The following is a 6031-nucleotide window of genomic DNA, read 5'->3' on the forward strand; positions in this document are numbered from 1 at the left end:
AGCAAAAACAGCGGGATGCTTTAAAACCGGTTTAGGCAAGTTCTTAAATAAAATATAAAGGCGTATGCATAAATACAGAATTTAACCATCCATCCCCCTCCTACTTGAACTTTATAGAGGTGATTTTTCAAACATGGAGTAAAGTGAAACTGGCTTAGTTGCCACTAGCAACCAATCAGATTCCACCTTCCAAAGAGTCTGTGAGGAATGAAAGGTGGAATCTGATTGGTTGCTAGGGGCAACTGAGCCAGTTTCACTTTACACCATGTTTGATAAATCTCCCACTCTGTGCGTGTCTTTTTTTTTTTTTTTTTTTTTTTTTTTTGAAAAAGTTCACCAGGCTCCCTTATCCTTCAGTGTACAGACAGGCTAGCTGCCGACTATCAATCTTCATTCATTGCTGCTTTTAAAATTCTGAAAGTCCTGGTCCTAATGGCCTAGAGGACCTCTTTGAAAGCTTCAAGTGGCAGCAAGCAGAATGGACGAGCTTCCACCAGACCAGCCTATGAACTAAAGGTGGCCATACATCTTCAATACCTGATAACCGACCTCCCCATGCAATAGAACGTTCAGCATGGCTGAGCATTTCTGTGTTCCTGAGCGTTAAGCCAGAGGGCCGTGATTTATCTCTCCCTGAACAAAGGGGACAGGCAGTGATTTTTCTATCAACCCCCTGACATCTGTCCGTTGGAAAGGTACAGCTGACAAAAGTAAAAGGTGTATGGGGACCTTAAACTTGACAGTACTGGCAGCCTGGCCCTTATTTGTTGCCTGGAGAACAATACTTGTTTCATGGTAGATGAGGCCATGCACACACCTAAACACATATACACTCATACATGTACATATAACACATACACACTCTTATAATGGCCACTAACCCTTTCATAGTTTAGAGTGTGGAGACATTGATGGAGAAACTAAAGTGCTGGGAAGCACACTCAGTGCCTTGTTAAATCTACAGTTGCAGATTTGGGACCAGACCGCTGGCATCATTAGGCATTAACAGGCAAATTTGTTGACTGGCTCAATACAATACTGATGTCTACTAATGCTGCCCAGTCCCATGTTTGTCATTGGCTCTTTTGGTATGTGCCACCTTTTGCAGCAGAAAAGAGAATACTCAGGGAGAATGCACAGGACAGAACATTTTAAAAGGGGGGGGGGGGGGGGAAGGGGAATGCACTACCTCTTCTCTTTTACCACAAGCTGGCCCCTTTTCCACCCACAAGGCAGAAAGTCCATGATGTTCCCTCCCTCTGAGTTGCTTAGCACATCCTGAACTCTTTCTTCATTTTACAGTGTTAGGGCAGGTTCACACTACAGAATTCTCGCGGACAATGTCCACGGAATTCCGTCAGCTGTCCGCCCACACATCTGGGCGCCTTTCCGCCGGCCCCATAAACACCATTCTATGAGCCGGCGTATTCCGCTATATGCTGAAAGAAGTGACATGAATGGAGTCTATGGAGCTGGCGGAAAAGCGCATGCCCGTGCGTGCGGACAGTTGACGGAATTCCACGGACATTGTCCGCGAGAATTCTGTAGTGTTTACCCGCCCTAACAGTGCTACTACTACCCCCTAATTCTCACTTGGAAGCAGTGGCTGTAGCCCTACCAAGGAGGAACACAAAAAAACAATAACAGAAAAATCCTCACCCGATAAGTCGTCAGTCCAACCCAATTTATTGCCAATACAACAGCAATGTCAACAAAGTTCCCGCAATTTCTGCATAAAATTCTATCTACAGTTGTCACTGTCAAGTACAATAAGGCTATGTTCACATGTAGCAAGAGTGGCGGATTCCCCAGCCTGTCATTAATGACAGTTTATAGAAGACTCATGCGTCTCCTCTCTCATTGCTGAAGTACAAAAATGTTCATTCTTAAGCGCGGAGAAAGGAGCCGCGCAAGCCTCCCATAGATTGCCATTATGACAGGGAGGCTGGCGAAGAATTCCGCCAAGGAATTACACCACTTTTTCTACGTGTGAACGTAGCCTAACTAGGACTCAATTTGACTCAAGTCGAAGAAAACTTTATAGTAGCCCACAGAAAAAGGATGTAGCAGTAAATACCACCATGTTTATGTTGAAATGTCAGTCACACTTTTTTAAACATAAAACAAGCTATTGTGCATTTTTTAACCCCTACATGTCAGTAATCTGTATACATACACGTTTCTACTGCACATACCCAGTGCAGTAGGAATATAAATATATATATATATATATTATATATATATATATATAAATAATTTCCTGACTGAGGGGCTGTAGATGTGTGCAGAACCGCTGCAGTGAGTGGCCTCGCACACAGTGTCCCAGAAGCCCATCATAATGACAGGCAGCTGCTATCGCTCAGCTGACTTTTATAACCCCTTAACCTCTTAAGGACACATGACATACCAGTAAGTCATGCGTCCACAAGGGGTGTTCAGAGCAGGGCCACACAACGTTGACAGCTGCATCCGATTACTGTATGCAGCACTTCCCTGGTGTCTAGTGGGGTGAATCGCTTCTCCAGGACGTTGTCCCGGAGGAGCGATCCACACATCCTACTTCGTCCGGGGTCTCCGCTAAAATGGCGCCGATCCCAGCTCGGCACTCGGATGCTTTTGGCTGCAGCAGCCGAAAGCAAACGAGTGCTATCTCATTGATCTTTGCTGTATAAGTATACAGCAAAGATCTCAATGAGAGATCAATGCACTTATACTAGAAGTTCCCCAGGGGGCTTCTAGTATAAGTGTTAAAAAAAAAAATCAAAAAACAAAGTGTTATCAATAAAAAAGCCCCCTCCCCTAATAAAAAGTTTGAATCACCCCCCTTTTCCCATGTTTTAAATAAAAGTAAATAAACAAACACGTTTGCTATCGCCGCGTGCGTAATCGCCCAAACTATCAATCACATTCCTGATCTTGCACGGTAAATGGCATAAGCGCAAAAAAATACCAAAGTGCAAAATTACGCAATTTTTGGTCGCATCAAATCCAGAAAAAATGTAATAAAAAGCGATCAAAAAGTTGTATATGCGCAATCAAGGTACCGATAGAAAGTAAACATCATGGCACAAAAAAATGACACCTCACACAGCCCCATAGACCAAAGGATAAAAGTGTTATAAGTATTGGAATGGAGCGATGTAAAAGTTACACGTTTTAGATCGTTGTAATCGCAACGACTTGAGGAACATGCATAACAAGTCAGTTTTACCCCAGGGCGAATGGCGTAAAAACAAATACACCCCAAATAAAAAATACGTTTTTTGTTTAGTTTCACCACACTGATTTTTTGACTGGTTTCGCAGTGTACTTTATGCAAAAATTCAGTCTGTCATTGCAAAGTACAATTAGTGACGCAAAAAATAAACGCTCATGTGGGTCTCTAGGAGGGAAAATTCAAGTGCTATGGCCTTTTAAACACGAGGAAAAACAAAAAAAACAAAAAAATTGGCTCCGTCCTTAAAGAGGTTAAAAGCCGCAATGCACAGATCGTTTAAGGAAGTCATGACAGGACAAGCCATGCTGCAGGGGTCCCGATCGCTCGTACCAACGCGTGGGGGTAAGTCACTTACCTCTGTCCTATCCGATAGAGTCTGCTCTTAGGCAGGCTCTATGCACAGATCACTGATAACACTGATCTATGCTATGGCATAGCATAGATCAGTACATGCAATCTAATGATTGCATGTTTTACTGTAAACTAAAAGTGTGTCCAAAAACCCTTGTATAACATCCCTCCACTCCAATAAGTTTAAAATACCCCCTTGCCCTTTATAAAAATCAAAATATGTAAAATAAAAAAGTCACAGCGTGCAGAAATGTCCGATTGAAATATACCATTGTTCCTGAACGGTGAACGACAAAGAGAAAGGGGGAAAAAAAAAAACCAAGAAAAAAAAAAAAAAACACACACACCGGGATTGATTTTTAAAAATATCAGAAAAAGAAAGAAAAAAAAAAAGGAGCAATGAAGATTCCCTTTTACACCAATAGGATAATAAAAACTAGAGATCATGGCCCAAAAATAAAAAATTGACACCCCAACCAGCCCTGTAGGTGGAAAAATAAAAGCACTATGGCTCTTAGAAGGTGAAGAGAAACATTGCATAAGGGTAGCTTCACACGTACCGGATCTGCAGCGAATTTCACGATGCAGGTTTTCAGCAAAATCAGCTTTTCATTTTCATTCTGCTGAGTGTGTGACCCTACCCCTTTAACCCCCAGCCCGCAGCATACATTACCAACTCGGTGCCGCGGCTGTGTGAGGCTCCGCAGTGCTGCTGTGCTCCGATTGGCTGATGGGGAGCCTCACACAGCCACGGCGCAAAGCAGGTAATGTATGCTTCGGGCAGGGGCACATACCCGCGCAGCGGACTGAATATTCCGCTGCGGGTATGTGACCCTATAGAACTTCACACCAAGATCTGCAGAGGATTTCTCTGCAAACTCGCAGCGTGACATATGCTGCAGATCTGATACGTGTGAAGCTACCCTTAATTTCAACCAGATATCCGTGCATCAATGGGCTGAAATCGACAACCTAATACTCCACAAGGAGGCAAGGTGGATTTTTTGTTTAAAAACTTTAGAACCAGCTGGTGTTCAGAAGCTTCATCTAAAAACTGACTCCCTCAGCCTAATCTCCCATCTCCAGATTATCTTCCTATCCCAAGCACCATTCCATCAGACACATCCACCACAAGGCTTCATCTTCATCCTCAGCCTTGTATTACCATCATCCACAACCACCCTGCTAACTGTAATATTTTAGTTTGTCCACTAGCGGCCACCATCATACCCCATATTCTCTACCTGACTCAACCTCATCACGCCTAACCTACAGAAGCCTAATACTGTAATTTCCTGCATATAAGACTACTTTTTAACCCAGGAAAATCAGTCAGGGGTTGTCTTATAGGGCGGGTGCTGAAAAACTTTGGAACCGCACCGGAGAATCTGCAGTTGGTGTGTAAAAACCAGCAGCATACCCCCCGTATGCAGCAACCATATGAAGGCCAGAACAAGCTGCAGGCGGGGGGGGGGGGGGGGGGGGTATGGAATGGTGCTGTGACCATGAAAACACACCTCTTTCACCAGTCTGGTAGCCTACCAGTATTACTGTACCTCCTTCTCTGCCTCTGCTGTCTGATGTTTATTAATTTTTATTTGGTGTGCATTGGAAGAGGGGCAGTCTTATACAGCAAGTATATCCAAACTCTATATTTTAACTGGAAAGTTGGGGGGGTCGTCTTATACACCAGAAAATACGGCACAAGCCTTACTTGTCTATTTTACACCACCCTTACAGCTCTAAGAACAAGCAGCTTCATATATATGTGTGACGCCATCATGCTCACCGTGCGCATATCACGCGTTGTGTACACACACACACACACACCTGCCCATATAATGGCATCGCAGACGCTCACCACATGCTGATGGACATCCGCTCGGACACATCTCCCAGTAAGTGAACAGCCTGCTACTGGCTTTACCCAGATTTACATTTATGCCTGATAGCGGTTACCTTTTCTCTACAACCATCTGCATATCTTACCAACTGCCCAGTCACATCATTGATGGGCATCGATACCCATCTTAGTTCAGTAATAGAGATGAGCGAACCTGGAGCATGCTCGAGTCCATCAGAACCCGAACTTTCGGCATTTGATTTGTGGTGGCTGCTGAAGTTGGATAAAGCCCTAAGGCTATGTGGAAATCATGGATATAGTCATTGGCTGTATCCATGTTTTACAGACAACCTTAGAGCTTTATCCAAGTTCAGCAGCCCCCGCTAATCAAATGCCGAACGTTCGGGTTCGGATGGACTTTAACCCGGTTCGCTCATCTCTACTCAGAAAGTGTCCTGACTGTCCATCTAATCATGATTGCCCTAATATATGTATGTTATATCTATAATGACTTCATTACCTATTTAATTCTGTTTTTTTAGATACCCAATACCACATCTGATTACTACTACTCCCAGCATTCACCTGTGCACACTAACATAGGTTGAAGACTAAGTGAG

The sequence above is a fragment of the Dendropsophus ebraccatus genome, chromosome 9 (genome assembly GCF_027789765.1).
Source record: "Dendropsophus ebraccatus isolate aDenEbr1 chromosome 9, aDenEbr1.pat, whole genome shotgun sequence".
NCBI lineage: Eukaryota > Metazoa > Chordata > Amphibia > Anura > Hylidae > Dendropsophus > Dendropsophus ebraccatus.